The sequence below is a fragment of the Mirounga angustirostris genome, unplaced genomic scaffold (genome assembly GCF_029215605.1).
Source record: "Mirounga angustirostris isolate CCGP_5_RB_7025 unplaced genomic scaffold, mMirAng1.0.hap1 SCAF_3, whole genome shotgun sequence".
NCBI classification, from domain to species: Eukaryota; Metazoa; Chordata; class Mammalia; order Carnivora; family Phocidae; genus Mirounga; species Mirounga angustirostris.
Genome location: NW_026991711.1, coordinates 111,409,218 through 111,426,956, shown reverse-complemented (window position 1 = coordinate 111,426,956; position 17,739 = coordinate 111,409,218). Strand labels below are relative to the sequence as shown.

At 39.6% G+C, this 17,739-nt stretch overlaps 1 long non-coding RNA gene across 2 annotated transcripts in view; it reads right to left on the bottom strand.

Moving 5' to 3' along the window:
• Positions 1-1,113: 1,113 nt before the first annotated feature.
• LOC123839434 (uncharacterized) overlaps positions 1,114-17,739 on the bottom strand; it is a 119,459-nt gene continuing 102,833 nt past the window's right edge. Inside the window, exons 12-13 of one of the 2 annotated variants that reach the window (XR_010410139.1) lie at positions 12,711-12,830; positions 1,114-12,411 (exon numbers count right to left, since the gene is read on the bottom strand). This is a non-coding gene — a long non-coding RNA (uncharacterized LOC123839434). The remainder of the gene's footprint in view (positions 12,412-12,710; positions 12,831-17,739) is intronic. The other variant, XR_010410138.1, reaches the window with a different exon arrangement.

The following is a 17,739-nucleotide window of genomic DNA, read 5'->3' as shown; positions in this document are numbered from 1 at the left end:
TTTCAAATATTTTTCTTCTCTCCCTTACCTAATTCTCAAGTCAATTGCTACAATGGTGGGTTGTTGATTTGTTGGGGGGGGTTTTCCCCAACAAATAGCAGAGCTGAATATTATTCTTTAAGGACAAAATGCGAAATGTTGAAGATTCCACGTGAAAGAAAAGGGTAATCCTGCTTCAATCAGCTATGTATTTTTGCTACGTGTGGAACACCTTTTATAAGTCCTGCCATTTTTCTTACAAAACACATTTCTTTTTTATATTGCAGCTGTACTAATTAGCTGGGTATTTGTTTAATAGTGTCATAGATCTTTTGCTAAGCTAAAAATCTATGAAATCCTCATCCACTCATTCTGCCAGGCTTTCTCTTTTAAAATATGTTGGCCAATTTTACTTACTATCCCTGGGTTTTATAGAAATTTTTCAAGAAATCAAATATGAAATTAGTTTATCTTTGTAAAACACATTCGGCCTTTAAGTAACATAAGAATTTCAAAAATTTAGGAATATGACCGTTTCTTCTTTCCTTTTTTTTCCTCAGTTCATTTTAATAGATTTCCTACTATCCCAGCTGTGGCTTTAGACTCTTAGCATTCCATATTTTAAAATCTTTCCATATTCTTTCCCTTATACTTTCAGTGCACAACATACCAGATTACATATTAAAGACAGCAAGATACAAAATATAAGTGGAAAGAAATACCGAGTAGCCAGAACTAAAACCATACTCTGAGTTCTCAGTGCAATTGTGAACCACCACTGGGCTTTAAAGAATCGTTAGTGAACAGGAATAAAATCCGACAGACTGACTCATGTTTATTAATATACTAGCTATACCTGGGCCAAAAGGTTGGAAATAAAGGGATCGATATTAGATGAATGCCCCAAAAACAGAGTTTGTATTTCAAAAGAGAACAGAGTTTAATGGGGGACATTATATATGCGATGCAAGCTAAATTTTAGCCAAAAATAAAAATTAAGTTAAAAAATAATAAATGATTTAAAGAAAAACAAGAGAATTTAAAGAGAAACAGAAGAATCATAATATTAAATCATTTTAAAGGTATGTGATTATTTACAGAACCACTCCTGGAAATGTTTTGTGCTTCTGCAACTTAAATTTGGTTTCTTTTTTTTTTTTTATTAACATCAAATTTTGCAGACTGGTTGGTAGTCTATAGTGTGGCCTGTGATGTCTGGTAATTTAAAAGAAACAAAGGAGGAAAACTCGCCAAGACGTTGAGGTTTCAAAAACAACAACAACAAATAGCTACTGTACATGCGCACTTTATTTTCTAGGTTTTTTTTTTTTTCAACTATACTTTCTGTGTTGCAGATTTATTTAATAAACAAATGCATCTTCTGGGCCCATAATACACAAATGCATGCTACTGTTAATTCATTTACAGAATGGGCCGTGATGGCCCCTGAGCAAAAGAGCAATCTTGTTATAATGAATGTGTACTATTCTTAATAAGCACACTGTAGCAACGACCCGCACTGCACACAAAAGCACACCCAAACCATTTGGTTTGTTCCCAGAGCTCGGACACCAGCACCACTATTAAATAGCTGTGCGCTGGGAGAGCAATCCAGTATTGGCATGCAAATGAGCACACGAAGAGGCCAGATGCTGCTCTTTAGAAAGGAAAAGTGCCTCTGCTCAAATTTAGGGGGAGAGAGAACCTGTGAATGTTGCAAGGGCAGGGCAGTTTCGAGATTGTGCTCCATTATATTTCTGACAGGGGTGGGACCACCGGTGGGATGAACCTAGGACCGATGAATAGAACAGAACTTTTTGCAAACACAGGAGCATTCAAGCAGTCCGTGTTTCCATGGGTTCCCCTAGAGATTGCCCCCCACATTTTTTGGTTTTGTTTTTTGTTTTATTTGTTTCTTTTGGTTTTTTCATGTCTTCCTTTCAGGTCCAGAATGAGGATTGTGGCACTGAAACCTTGTGAGACTCCATCTCTGCTTTTTAAGTTGAAAGTACCACTATGCATAGGAGTTCAGTGATTCTCAAAAGCTTTACCATTCCAAATAAAATATTAAGTTATTGAAAAGAATGTGACATCTTTTTTCTCCAAATGAGCTCATCATGCATGATATTCATCTGTGTTTGGTGAGCTTTCATAATTTGTAGTGGGCATATGACCCATTCGTGGCTGCCTTTATCTTATCATAACATTTGACTGCCTTGAGGATAGAGCAGTAGGAGGGAAGCCAGTGCTCAGGAGATTGAAACTGGCCTCGCAACAACTTTGGTAGACTGCGTCCCAACCAGAATCAAGACGTTGCTTTTCCTGTTGGCTCATTTTTCATGTTCTCTTTCTCTCGGTGTTTAGGGAGTCATTGATTTATTTGATTTCTTGAAGATAGTAGGAGATGATAAGGATTGAAGTCATGGGTATGTGTTTTGAGAAAAGGACTAATGAAAAAGAAGCAGGAACACCCATACATAGTAAAATTCACAAGGGTAGATAACAGGATTCCTGTGACCCTGCTAATTAAAATATATAGGTGTAATACGTCTCCTTTATAATAATAGGATTTGGGAACAAGACCTTCCTCTACCCTCGTTATTAATCATGTAATAATAGAATTTACCATGGAATTCCCGTAAACATTTATGGACTACCTACTATATGCTAGATGCTGCACAGAGCTCTGAGAAGAGCTGTATGTCACAGGAAATAAGATGGTACCTGTTGTGGCCAAATCTATACATTAAACCTCCTGATCGTGGTTTATTAATTATAACCCCACAATAAATAAATCTTCTATGTAGAAATGCTGACTTTAGTAAAAAATAGAAATGGACATAAATATATCCAGTGAGAGTATATCCATTTTTTTCTTCGTCAATCACAGCAGTCTCTAAATTTCTGAGCAGCCCTTTCCTATCAGTCAAGTGGTCCATAAAATTCATCCAAACATTGATAAATATGTATTGAGCACGATATCAGTTTCCTAGGGCTGCCCGGATAACAAAGTATCAGAAATCGAGTGGCTTAAAACAATAGAAGTGTCTTCTCTCACAGTTCTGAAGGCTAGAAATCCAAGATCAATGTGTTGGCAGGGCCACACTCCCTCTGAAAGCTCTAAGGGAGGATGCTTCTTTGTCTCTTCCAACTCCTCAGAGCCCCAGGTGTTCCTTGGCATGTGGCAGCATGACTTCAATCTCTGCTTCTATCTTCACATGGCCATATTCCCTCTATGTCTCTGTCTGTGTCTCTTCTCTTTCTATAGACACCAGTCACATCAGATGACGGTCCACCCTAGTTCAGTATGATCTGATTTTTATCTGGATTACATCTGCAAAGACCCTATTTCCAAATAATGTAACCCTCCCAGGTACAGAGCATTAGGACTTCAACTTCTTTGGGGGGCGGGAGGGAGGGTGGGGGCGGGAGGGAGGGTGGGGGAAATCAGGGGGCCTGGGCCTGAGACAGTTTAACCCATTATAAGCACTTACTAAGTACCAGGCAATTGCACTTGGGAATTTTTATCACTTTATCATGAAAGAGTCCTATGAAATCTGTTGTGGAATTCATTACCTAAATGTTGTTGAAGATAGTCTTACTTCAATATAGAAAGTCATCTCTTTGCAAACTCAGGAAAAAGTGTTCTCAGGACTCAGCATGAGGAATCAAGTTTCTTCCAATTGTCTCTGAATCATTTTAGATGCTCTTAGTCTCATAATTGATCTTATTTCTCTCTTTGAATTGGCTGCTAGCAAGTTCAGAATCAAATTTGGACCCACCACAAATAAGTATGTAATAACATCATAATTGTTATTTTATATGGTGAACTTTACCCAGTTCTATCTTATTTTTTGATTTTTTATTTCTTTTTTCCATTTACATGTTTTTATCTTGTCAAAGCATTATTGGAAATGATACTTTTTGGGGCAAATTTATTACAAATAATTTTACTACAAATAAATTTTTTAATTAGGATAGACCAAATGAATTTCATTTTCCCTAAAACAAGACCAATATAAAAGCTAAAATATACTGTGAAAGTGAATCCATTCCAAATGCTAACTTATCTGTTCTCAATGAGTAAGAATAACCAAGTATTTTTTTAAAGATTTTATTTTATTTGACAGAGAGAGAGTGGCAGGCAGAGGGAGAGTGAGAAGCAGGTTCCCCACTGAGCAGGGAGCCCGATGTGAGGCTCCATCCCAGGACCCTCAATCCTGAAGGCAGATGCTTAACCAACTGAGCCACTCAGGCGCCCCAAGAATAACCAAGTATTAATGATACACCATAGGCATTTTTAAGCTAGTTTGAATCCTCACATAATACTAAAGCTTGAGGGAAACCTTTGAAGCAGGGCTCCCGGGTGGCTCAGTTGGTTAAGCCACTGCCTTTGTCTCAGGTCATGATCCTGGAGTCCCGGGATCGAGTCCCGCATCGGGCTCCCTGCTCAGTGGGGAGCCTGTTTCGCCCTCTGGACCCTCCCCCCTCTCATGTTCTCTTTCTCTATCTCATTCTCTCTCTCAAATAAATAAATAAAATCTTTAAAAAAAAAAAGGAAACCTTTGAAGCAAAGTTTCTCAAAACTTCTGTATGCCCTATAATGAATGAAAAAGAGAAAACTAAGGGATTAACATGATCACTTGCTTCAGGTATCTGAAAGCTATCAAATAGCAGATGTATTCTCAGAGTCAAGATTAGTATCAATAAGTATAGAATATTACAAGACAGAGTGAGAAGAACTAATAATTCAAGATGGTCAACATTTTTGGGAATGATCATGCCATTCTCAACTCTCCATTATTAGAAATGTTCAAGCTAAAGCATATCATCAATCAGGGATCTGAAATAATGAATCTCAGCATTAGTAAGCATTTGGCTCTAAGAACCACATTTCCTTCCATCCAACTCCAAAAGCCTAAGATCAATGATTAATAAAAACATACTGCCATTATTTTATTACAATTGGACCCATTTAAACAATTCCAAAATTTATAATAATTTCACATTTAGAAAAGAGCTGGACATAGTAATAGGTCTACCAGTTGTATACCAAAACTTCCTTCTTACAATTTTACTGAAGAACACAGCCACAAAACAAAGAATTTGGATAAGCAGGCTATACGTCATCTCACTAATTTTAAAAAGCAGCAACTAAATTTTAGCAAGAAAAATTGTCCAGTGACATGAACGGAAACTATAGCATAACCAGAATTATAAATTGCCAGTCCTGAGATTACAGTGGAGATGTAGCCATACCACCTTCCAAAGAATCAGAAAATCATGACAACCATTACCCAACCACTCAACTCAAACCATACGTGCCTTCTTCTTATGCAATATCCACACATCTAATTTCCAAATCCAGTCAGTGAAAAGCACAGGGTAACCCTGTGGCTCTTTGGGTTGATGATCGTGAATGTGCTCCAGAGTAGCCTAAGTTTCAGACCACATCCATACACTTTGGGTTGGCCATTGTCATAACTACAGGTTTCTCCTACTCACCTATCACTGAGCCAAATTTCCATATGGCAGGATGGTAAGACTCGCCTATAAACAGGTCTGTTGTGCTGGGCTGCTCTTTGATTCCTGGGTTTTCTTTCACATGCATGTGCACTCAGTTTAGCATGAGATCATTATTTCTTATTCCCTTTCCCTGATGGATGACAAACTATTGCAACAAAACTGAGCAGTCCCTCCATTTTATTTCTGGCTTTACCAGTGACATGCTCTGTAAATTTACCCAAGTCACTCATTCCTTCTATGGACAGGGTCCTTCAGTGGTAAACTGAAGGTTGTTAGTTTCACCAGATCATATTCAGGGAACACTGAAGTCTGCACAGGAAAGTTCCTATAGACAAGGGAAAGTATTATCATTACTGTTGTTGTTTTTGACTAATACAGCTGCAGAACTAGAAGATTTAAGGTCTCCCCATGGACTCCACTATGGCCTCCAGAATCTGAGATTTAATTTTAAAAGAATTAAATTTCCAGTCTGCTTTCCAGGGGTAACTGTGAGAACATATGCTGACAGACTGTTGTCTTCAGAGGCAAAATCCAGACACACTAAGACAATGCCACAGCTTGAACGGGGGTGACCCTTTCCCATTCATCTTAATGGAGTGTTAAACTTGAAGCCTAATTAGGTCCACTTAAATGCCAACATTATTATACTTTTCTCTGCTTATCTTCATACCAGAAACAATCAACTAATGCACTCATTTAATCTGAGTGCGTGCAACGATCACATCCAGACACCCTGTCATTTTGATAGCCTCCTATGCAGTCATAAAAGTACAAGTTTTAAACTTGCACTTGGTTGTTTTTAATTATCCACATAATTAGATTACTTTCTATTACCTTGAAATTTTAGAGGTGAGATTGTATACACATATATACGATGTTTGTAAGGCAGTGGAGCCTGATCACTATTCCCATAATGAGAAGCTGGTATCAAACATGCTCCCAGGATAACAAACTAAGATGTGTTAAATGAAAGATCCCATTCCTGCCCTTCAGAGGAGGCTCACAGCTTTATAGCTTATCCTTTGTGTATACGTCTGAGCTTTCTTCATTCCCTTTCTGATTCATCATTGCTGTGTGGACTCTATTTTAAATTTTAATCCTATGACAAACCTTGGAAGAAATAGAATTTAAAATACATAAATCCACATTTGCCTATTTTGTACCTAGGAGGATCTAGATCTAGGCCCTTAATTCAAAGTCCTTGACCACCTTATAAAATATCTTGTAAAAGTGTATTTATTTACTCGTGGCTATAAGGAGATTAGTCTGTTTTTCTTTAATGGTCTCTGTACCAAGATGGCACACAAGAAAAATTTTTGGAAGTTCGTCATTCAGGCTTAGGGATGAAGACATCAGTTGTCTTCAAAATAGGACAAATTTCTCGCCCCTCTGCCTACACACCTCTCGCCTCAGGCCATACCCCATGTGCCCTAAGCACCTGAATGTCAAAGAATATGAGGCTTGGAGGGACATTTCCCACAGGTGTCTGTAACAGACATTGCCAGTGCCCACTTTGGTTTTCCAACCATTCCTAGATACACAGAAAACTAAGTTTCTTACCCCCTTTTGCAGTTGAGCTGGGACTATAACTAATTCTGGCCAGTGGATTGGGACACGGAGGTCACTTTGGGGAGGAAGTACTTAAGAGCCAATGCATAATCCCTAATGTTCTCTTCCTCTGTTTAGACAAACCCTAAAGCCCCATGTTGAGAGAAAAGTGTCATGAGGTAGAAACAGCCCAGAATGTTCAGTTTCCACCTGGAGGACACCTGGAGAGATGTCTGGGCCCGCAGAAGGTTTGCATGACTGAAAATAATACTAAAATTTTGGTTAACCATTGATATTGTAGTGTTGTTTGTTGCTATAATATTACCTAGCTTATCTGGTCTAAAACAATGTGTCAGAATTAATTTCCAAGCCAAATCTCACTAGATGGATTCCCATATGTAACCATCATCTCTACCTTCTTCTAGCTTCAAATACAAGAGAGTGAAAAAATAAAGGTTCGAGAGTCATTCCGGACAGTCCACCAAGTTCCAGTTTCCCTCCTCGTTGTTGATTCCCTCATCTTTTGTACTTTGATCTTGAAAGAAGTGAATTAAGTCACATCACCGCCTGCTCTTTTCCACCAAGAAAGAAAGGTGAGAGACAATAGTCACTCCCAATGGTCAGGGCATTTTCCAGAAACAGAGAATTGGCATCCAAAACCAGGCCAGAGTCAAAGAGGACTGGGGAAACGCCCTTAGGTAGAACCCTAAAATTCAGGTTTGCATTATCCAAGTAGGCACCAGTGCAAATGCCCATTTGCTAGCTACAGAAATAGGGCACGATTCCGGGGAGGCATTGCAGAGGACTGGAAGAACAAAAGTTGTACATAATCTCCAAAAGGGGGCTTAGTTAATAAAAATATCAAATTATATCTGAATTGAGCTAAGTAGTATTTTTATTGAACCTTTTAGATGGTACTTGCAAACATCTAAACTTTTAAAACAGTTGCTCTGAAAATTTTGAATAACTGATTTTTACTCTGACAGGAATGTGTTTATTGTGTTTACATTAAATCAGGTCCCAGGGTCCTAAATAGTTTCTGACTTCAGAAGAAGTTTGTTTCCTACTTACAGACTCAGTCATGCAAACTCCCTAACTGATCCATAGACGGTAATGAGCTCCAGCAGGGACTTAAGAGGAAAAGTGAGTCTTATGGAGCCTCAGTAAAGAAAGAAGTGAACACATGAGATGCAGATAAAGGGAAAAGCTACTGCTGGTGAGAAATGGGCGAGCCACATGATTAGGAAGCCCTGTGGGTTAACTAGCAGTAAGGATGGGTTTCGCTGGCGCAGAAGATTGTAAGCCAGGAAAACCATGTGCAAAGTGGAAGGCATACTCACATGGGAATTATTTGGGGCTAGGAAAGCAACTTAGCTCTGTGACCTTAGGAAACTCAGTCTTCCCTTCAGGTAGCATAAAAATACCTACCCCACAGGGTTAGTATGTGGATTAATTTGAATAATACTGTGCATGTAATATTCCTAGTACACTGACCATATTTAGTAAGTTTTCAGTTAATATTAACTCTTATTATTTGGGGCACCTGGATGGTACAGTTGGTTACATGTCCGGCTCTTGGTTTCAGCTCAGGTCATGATCTCAAGCTTATGAGATTGAGCCCTGCATTGGGCTCTGCACTCAGCACAGAGTCTGCTTGGGATTCTCTCTCCTCCCTTTGCCCCTCATGCTCTCTCTCTCTTTCTCTAAAATAAAAAGATACATCTTAAAAAAAAAAAAGATTCTCCCTCTCCCTCCACCCGTCCCCCCTGCTCATGCTCTCTCTCTCAAAAAAAGAAAATTAACTCTTATTAGATTTGCATGTTATGTGAATTTTTAATCTTTTATTGAGGTATAAAATTGACACATATATTTAACTTATATTAATAAAACCATATGTACAGAGCCAATAATAATAACAGTATTATAGGTGAGTCCCCTCAATAATTGTGTTTCTCTGAATGAGAAGTGAGACACAATCTGATATTTGCCTCATTTGATCCCAACACCTAAGTGGCAGTCATAGTGTGAACATTCCCCAGGGACATATGAGTGATATAATGGAATTTTTTGAAAAATTTTCACCATTGGAATTTTATCCCTAAACACTGTATAAGGTGCTACGCTACAGTATTAAGGAATCCTTGTATTGCCATTTGTGAAGGATCACTCACGGTTTACTAAGCATAATTTTTATTTGTTCCCTCTTCCACCATGCAAACTAACGTGGTGCTATAAAGAATACAGCACTGGGGTCAGCAGACCTGAGTTCAAATTTGAGCTTCGCCATTTACTAGTTCTGACACAAAAGCAAGTCCTGTATATCTTTGAATATCCATTCCCCATTGGTAAAATGGGGATAACCTCAAAGGAATGTAGTAAGGGTTAAATCAAATAACACATGCAATGTGCCTAGCATTATGCAAGCAAAAATATGAACTCTCTTCCTAGCCCATAAACCCCAATAATTCTAATGCAGAATTATCAGAACATTGTATTATTTGTGTGCATCTCTATCTCACTAGGTTATGAGTTTCTTAAAGGTAATAGGTAGGATGTTTTGTACTTTGTACTCCATGCATCTAGAATAGAGTTAGGAGTTTGGCTATGGTAGAAAGAGAAACCAAGAATGATTATTGGTTTCTGAATACAAATGAAATAAACACAACTATATTATCTCCCAGAAGCTTGGAAAAAAAAAAAAAAAACTCATCTGTAGGGGTTCCTGGGAGGCTTAGTCTGTTAAGCATCTGCCTTTGGCTGGGGTCATGATCCCAGGGTCCTGGGATCAAGCCCCACATCGGGCTCCCTATTCAGCACAGAGTCTGTTTCTCCCTCTCCCTCTGCCCCTCCCCCTGCTTGTGTGCTCTCTCTTACTCACACGCATCTTCTCTTTCTTTCTCAAATAAATAAATAAAATCTTTAAAAAAACACCTCATCTGTAAGCATTGTCTGGACTCACTCACCTCAATTTCTCTCCTCTGTGTACCCCAAAGGTATCAATTCCCACCATGCTGATACTGCCTTGGCCAAAGTCCCCACTGACCTCCATGTTGCCAAATTCAGTGCTGTTTTCTGTGTTCTCTCCCTCAACCTCTCAGCACTATTTGGTGCAATTGACTGCTTTTTCTTAAAACACTTTCTGCTCTTGGCTTCCATGACACCATACTCTCATGGCATTCCTCTGTTTAGTCTCCTTTGCTGTGTCTTCCTCTTTAAAAAGTGTAGGCTTCTAGACTTTATAGTGCTCCGCTCCTTCCTAGCCCTCTCCTCTATCAACGCACTCTCACTAGTGAGTTCATCCATTCATTCATTGGATAGTGAGCACCACCCAAATGCTAATGAATCCAACATCTTTATCTCTAGCCCTGACTATTCCCCAGAAATCCAGACTTACATAACCAACTGTTACTTGATGTCTTCATTTGTATGCCAAATGAATCTTTCAAAATTCACACACATAAAAGAGAAAGTATGGTTCCCTCTTCCCGATCCCAACTGATTCCTGCCCCAGGAATCTCCATCTCCATAAGTAGCACTAATCTCCCTAAAGATTGAAACAATAATCTAGCACAGGGCTTCTCAAACTTTAATGCATATATGAATCACCTGGTGGTCTTCTAATTCAGTAAGTCTGAGTTATAGCCTATGACTCTGCATTTATAACAAGTTTCAAATGATGTGATGTTGCTGGTCCTCAAATCACATTACTGAATAGCAAGGAGCTTGGAGGTAATTCTCGTTGCCTCTGTTTCCCTAATGTACATTCCCCACACATATTCAAACAATCAGTAATGCTTAATCGACCACATTTCTCCAGAATCTGACTATTTTCCAACTCACAACACCTACTCAGTACCACCATCACCTTTCTCAGGTACTACTAACATAGATTCCCAACTAGTCACCTCTTTCTACTTTGTCCCCTGTCCCGTGGGGTGTTCTGTCCGCTGCAGCAGTAAAATACCAATCACATCAGAACACTACTAGCCAATAGTTTTTTCTGTCACACCTACAATTAAATCCCATCAATGACTTTCGAGTGGCCCCAGCCTGTCCTTCAACCTCATCTGGTATCACTCACACTCTGTCCCAGGATGATCCAGCCACACTGATCTTTCATTCCTTGAATTTGCCAAGCTCACTCCCACCTTGAGGCATTTGCACTAGCTGCTCCCTCTGCTTGAAATGCTCTTTGCCCTTGATCTTTCACATGGCTGACTCCTTCTTGTCATTCAAATCACAGCTTAAATGTCATCCAGAGTGACCTTCCTGAACACCCAATCCAAAATAGCCACTCTGTAACCTGTCTCTTGGTTTCAAATCACTGTTCTATTTCTCCACACTTTACTTATGCTATGTGATATTTTTCTGGATTATTTATTTGCTCATGTTCTGTCTCTCTTCTTCCCTCCCATCGTTTGCTCCCCCATTCTCTCTTCCTCCCTCCACTTCCTCCCACCCACACCAAGAAGTAAGCCCCATGAAAGCAGAAACTATGTCCGTCTTGTTACTGGAGTCTATTTCTGGAGTCTACTGCAGAGTGAGAGGGGACATGCAGCTACCTGGCATCTGGACCTTCCACTTTGTCCTGCAGGATCCTTCTTCACTTCTTCTCTGAGTCCATCCAATTCCACATGGTATACTTACAAGTGAAGATGATCAACTGGGGGGTAGGTTGTCATCATTTTTGTCATCAGAGGATCTTGTGTTTCATAGTCCCTGCCACAAGTACTAGAATTCAGCTTATTTCAAAATAAGCCAGCCAGGTTCTCAAAAAGAGCAGTCCCTCTGAGTGTGGACTTCATTTCCATGACTCTCCACTGGTCACTTTCAAAAGCTTTACTTAACTCCCCACCCATCTATTATTTGAAGGGTTAGGGGCTTGGGGATTGGAATGGAGCTTACTTATAGTGATTTGAATATGTAGTTTGATATGATTATTATAAAAGACATACATGGAACCAAGGCAATTCTAATGGATCACAGAGTGTGGTCCCCCAACCAGTGGTATCTACATTACCAGGGAGCTTATTAAAAATGCTAATTCGCAGTCTCTGCCTCTGACCCTCTAACAGAAACTCTGAGGATGGGCCCAAGCAATCTGTGCTTTAAAGGTTCTCCAGATGATTCTGATGCATGCTAAAATTTGAGAGCTACCTATTTAAACCATTCACATGTACCACCATGACTTTCCATTGCTCAGGAAAGTTGGCGACCTCAAGAATAGTTAGTCTACCCCTTGCTTCTTGTAGCTTGTGGTGCCAGCCGCATGCTCTCGAGTGCCCCTTGGAGCCATGCTTCACAAAATCGATAAAATCAAGGGCTTTCTGCTCACAGCCAGGCGAAAGGAGGCCAAATCTGTTGAGATCAAGAAAAATAAGGATAAGGTGAAGTCTAAAGTTCAATGCATCAGATACCTTTATATCTTGTCATCACAGACAAAGAGAAGGCAGAGAAACTGAAGCAGACCCTGTCCTTCAGTTTGGCAAGGAAGGAGCTGAAATGAACCTGGCACACTGACTTCGCCTGCATTAAAATTTTAAAAATTTCTTTAAAAAAGAATACTTAGTCTAGCCATTAAATAATATCCAAAAGAGTGGCTCAGACCTGCACAAGTTGAGTCTTAGCAAGCAGATATTCTGGAATGTTTGACTGACCTTAGTTTATCCAAGAAATAGGACTCAACCACTCAGCTTCCTTTTACCTTCTTTATCATTCTCTCTTGTTCCCTCCAATGTAGCTGATAACACTCCAGTGAGACCACTGGTTCTTGGTATCTGAGGAAAGAAATAACACCTGAGTCTTAAACTAACTCTGTCAGGTAACTGTCCTGTAAACACACCACACACACAAACACACACACACACACACAGCACCTATTCAGTTGCTAAAGGAAATTCCAAGTGTGCAGTCATATCTGAACTATATATCTGTCACCCAGTTGTTCAATGAACCAAATCTCAGCGACCTCAACATGTATTCAATTCAGGCAGATTTGATATTCTTAGCATCACAACCACAGCATCTACCTGCTTTCAGTTTTGATCCTAGAAATATTTCTGTGTCAGCCATCACCAGTTTCAAGATGAGAACTTACATAAGTTAGTGGTGAGTGAATTAGTTTTAAAAAAAAAAAAAAGAGTTAGTACTTGTGTGCATTGATTCCCAGTGTTGGTGGCTAAAATCCATGAATTTTTTGCTGTGGATCCATGTTTTATTAAAACAAAAGCAGATATTGTAGATTGCTTTGTAGGTCATGGTTTGCATGAATTGCTCTAGTCACATGTAGAAACAAAGCCCTTTGTTCTACTACCCATCCCCAGTATATTTGTTGATTCCTATTTAATTTCCCAGTTGTCAAAAAGACAAGACAGTAGTATTATGACTAGAGTCATAAATTAAGGGTGATGTTATCACAGAAGACTGAGATGAAGAAATAGAGGACACTCCAGGAAATATGAATAAACAACTTGGTTGCCACTTGGTTATATATGGGGATTGTGCACCTAAGAAAAACATTAGTGAGGGGCAACTGGGTGGATTAGTCAGTTAAGCGTGCAACTCTTGATTTCAGCTCAGGTCATGATCTCAAGGTCATGGGATCCAGCCTTGTGTGGGGTCCCATGTTCAACAGGAAATCTGCTTGAGATTCTCTCTCCCCCTTTCCCTCTATCCTCCCCCTTTCCCTCTATCCTCCCCCTCCCCCCGGGGCCTGCTTTCTTTCTGTCAATCCCCCCCACGCCACCCCTGCCCCACCTAGCTGCCCCTACTTGCTCTCTAAGGTAAATAAATAAATCTTAAAAAAAAAAAAAAAGAAAAACATTAGTGAAAAATGAAAACAATGTTAGAAATGTATTACTTAGATTACCCTATCATATTTTAGAATGTCATTCGTTCTTACATGAATTTTGTCTTCTTACCAATCAGACTAGGTTCCCTATGTTGCAAAAAATTGAAACTCACAGAAATATTGATCTTGTTCCTCAATGTCAATATTATGAAAAGATTCTACTTTGATTTAAATATGTCATAATTGTAATACCATTTCACAATTATATCAGACATGATTACTGAGGCCCTCGTATGCTTATAGTACATTGTTAATGTTAATAATTATGAACCTATGAAGAGAACAGAACAAAGATTATTCTCCCCGTTCAAAATATCAACATGTGAGTCAGAGTGTTAAATTTAATCAAGACCACATAACTAAGCCACGTGGAATGGAAGTGAATTCCAGATCTAGCACATTTTCTTTTATGTAATACACACTTGACTGCTATTCCCAGATATCCTACAGGGTGGTAAAGGAATCTTTGTTCAATAATTTAACGTTGCTTTACTCTATGCTGGTTATGGGCACTTTTTTTTAACCATAATGACAAATGCTGTTTTAAACACTATATTCACTGACTGATATGAGAAATCACCTTCTGAAGACCCAGGCCCATCCCACACTTTGCAATGTTTCTTATCATGCTAATGTAAAATGTTGCGGGTAGCAACAGCAGGGAGGATAGAGAAAGACATCCATCACAAGAAGAAATGGCACATATTGATTTTTCTTCCCATTGTAAGAGACAGGTAATACAATTTCATTGTCTATTCAATATGAAAATGGGACTTAATGGAGTTATGGTTTATGATTTGGCCATTGTGTCATGCTTCCCTTCCAACAATCTCTTCTCCATCTCAGACTCCATCCCACGACACTAGGTAACCAGATAGCTAGGTCTACCCACTTAGGACCAAATGCCATTGGTTCTGCAGAACATGAAACAGAGTGTATTAAAGAAATACTGAGTGAGAGACCAGTCTCTACAGGGTATTCACCTCAAGTAACTGGGCCTGAAGAGCCCTGGAGTATATGCCCACTGGGGCCATCCCCCAGTAGTGCAATAGAAAGGGCTGCACTGCTCTAGAAAATATGGCTAGCAATCTGAAGGTCATGGCAATTTGAGAATTTATTAGTTGTGGCAGGGTTTCTTCCAAGAAAGATGTAGTCTCAAAAAGCAGGGAAGTGTTAGGTTTGTGTTTCTCTTTTTGGCTTTTTTCCATGAAACCAGTTGCTAATGTTGTTGGAAGACAGTTTTCTGTAGGTCTCTCATTTTCTGCATATCTTGCAAGCAGAAGCACTGACTTCTTTTGTCCCAGATTATCTGTGCAAGGATATTTGTGTAGTGAACACTCATGGAAGATAGAGATATTATCCCCATCCCAAGTAATGGGCCAACAAGCTGGTTTCCCAGTATGAAACTTTCAGATTCTCCAAGTGCAGTATTTCTCTCCTATAATACAACTTAACTGTACCTGTGGGTGTCACCTAGCTCCCTTACTGTCCGCTAAGTAAGAAAGGAGGTTAAAGATACAAAATATGCTGATGTTTATGCTGCTTGACGAGTTGTGAGTAACAAAATCCTTTGTCTCTGATCTAAATCTCTCTTGCTGACTTGGCCTTGAAATGCCCAGGTAAAAATAATAGTTATAAGAGTTGTGGTCATTTTTTTTTAATATTTTATTTATTTATTTGAGAGAGAGAGAGTGAGAGAGAGCATGAGAGGAGAGAGGGCCAGAGGGAGAAGCAGACTCCCCGCTGAGCAGGGAGCCCGATGCGGGACTCGATCCTGGGACTCCAGGATCATGACCTGAGCTGAAGGCAGTCGCTTAACCAACTGAGCCACTCAGGCGCCCAAGTTGTGGTCATTTATATTCAGTTTTTCTTAGGTGAGTTTGCTAAATTACAGATTTGTGGTGTTAGTCACATTTCCCTGCTACAGAGATTAGTACTGTCCTTTACTGTTGGCCTTTGGTATTGTTGGCCTAAAAAAGGAAAAAAAAAAAACATGAGAAAGTATTTATGGCAATACTTTCATTCAATACTAAAAAAAAAAAAAAAAAAAAAAAGCTAAGAAATAATCTACATGTTTGCCTGTGCAGACAAATTAGGTTAAAGCAAATTTCAATCAATAATAGCCAAATTATGGAAAGGGCCCAAATGTCCATCAACTGATGAATGGATAAAGAAGATGGGGTATATATACAATGGAATATTACTCAGCCATAAAAAAGAATGAAATCATGCCATTTGCAACAATATGGATGGAGCTAGTGAGTATAATGCTAAGTGAAATAATTCAGTCAGAGAAAGACAAATACCATATGATCTCACTCATATGTGGAATTTAAGAAATGAAACAGATGAACATAGGGGGAAAAAAGAGTCAAACCATGAAACAGACTCTTAATACAGAAAAATCTGAGGGTTGCTGGATGGGAGGTGGGTAGGGGGATGGGTTAAATAGGTGATGGGTATTAAGGAGGGCACTTATCCTGATGAGCACAGGGTGCTATATGTAAGTTCTAAATTCTACACCTGAAATTCATATTACACTGTATGTTAACTAGCTGGAATTTAAATAAATAAAAACTTGTAAAAAATAAATTCCACACATAAGTTACTCTGACAGACCTCGACCTCCTATAAAGCACATGCGCACACACAGACACGCACACACACACACACAAACACACCTATTTCTAGAAGTTCCCAAGAGATCTCTTTCTTTTGTACTCCATTACTTTGATGTCTACCAGGCTCTGCCTTATTCTGTCTCTAACTTACGAATCTTGCCACCCTGACAATTTGGCTCCTCCAGCTCTCTCCTGATGCAGAACAGTAGTTTTCGCTGGGCTTGCCCTTCATCGCACAAGACACAGTAAGCCCCACCAGTATCCACAATTCAAGAGCCAATTGCTAGGGGCCAAGTTCCCGGGGGGGGGGAGGGGCGGTTCATACAACAGCGACCACTGCCGCTTCTCACCCTGCACCCTAAGCAGCATAGTCCTTTCTGCTGTGAGGTCTGTGGAGGAAGGGAGGTGGGTCTTCCCTTACTGTGATATGCTCAGTGCTAATTCAGTGTCACTTGGGCAGCAGAATTCTTTCTAGACATATTCAGAACTAGGTTTAAACATGAACCACCATGTAGGATCTTTCTTCTTCTCATCTTCAGTGGCTCTTGGGTCAAGCTCATCATGCATACAGCTTTCTGTTCTCTCTCAGGATTTGGTCTGTCTCGCATATCTTGAACCCTCTTCAAAAATACTTTTGTGGAGCCAATTTTCCAACGGACCAGACATGCCTGGACCCCCATGGGTGCTTGCCCCAGGCATCTGCATCACTCATTTCTTCACCATCTTCAAATTTGGCTCAAGAGTCATCTGGTCAGGCAGACCTTTCCTAACTACCCATTTAAAAATGTTAACATCCACTCTGACCCCAAGCTATCCTCTTCCCTACCTTATTTCACTAATTACTTCCAAATGTATCATAAAACGGATTTCTTGTGCTATTATCGTCTTCTCCTACAGAAATGTAAGTTCCAAGAGGGCAAGAGTTTTTATCTCTTTAGCTCACTGATATGCTCAGAATGGGGCCCAGCACCCAGTTGGTCCTCAGTAAATATTTAAAGAATGAATGAATGAATCCTGGACGCAGGCCACATGTGTGATATGCTCCTCTCACATAAATTCCATTGGCCACCTTTCCAGTCAACCTGACATCCAATAAACAGACTTTGGCTGAAAAGCTAGTTGGGAATAGTGATGCAAAAAAGATATGCCCCACAGGAAGGACCAAGTAGTTGAATAAATAATGATGATCCAGTCTCTTCCTCTGGTTGTCTTTGC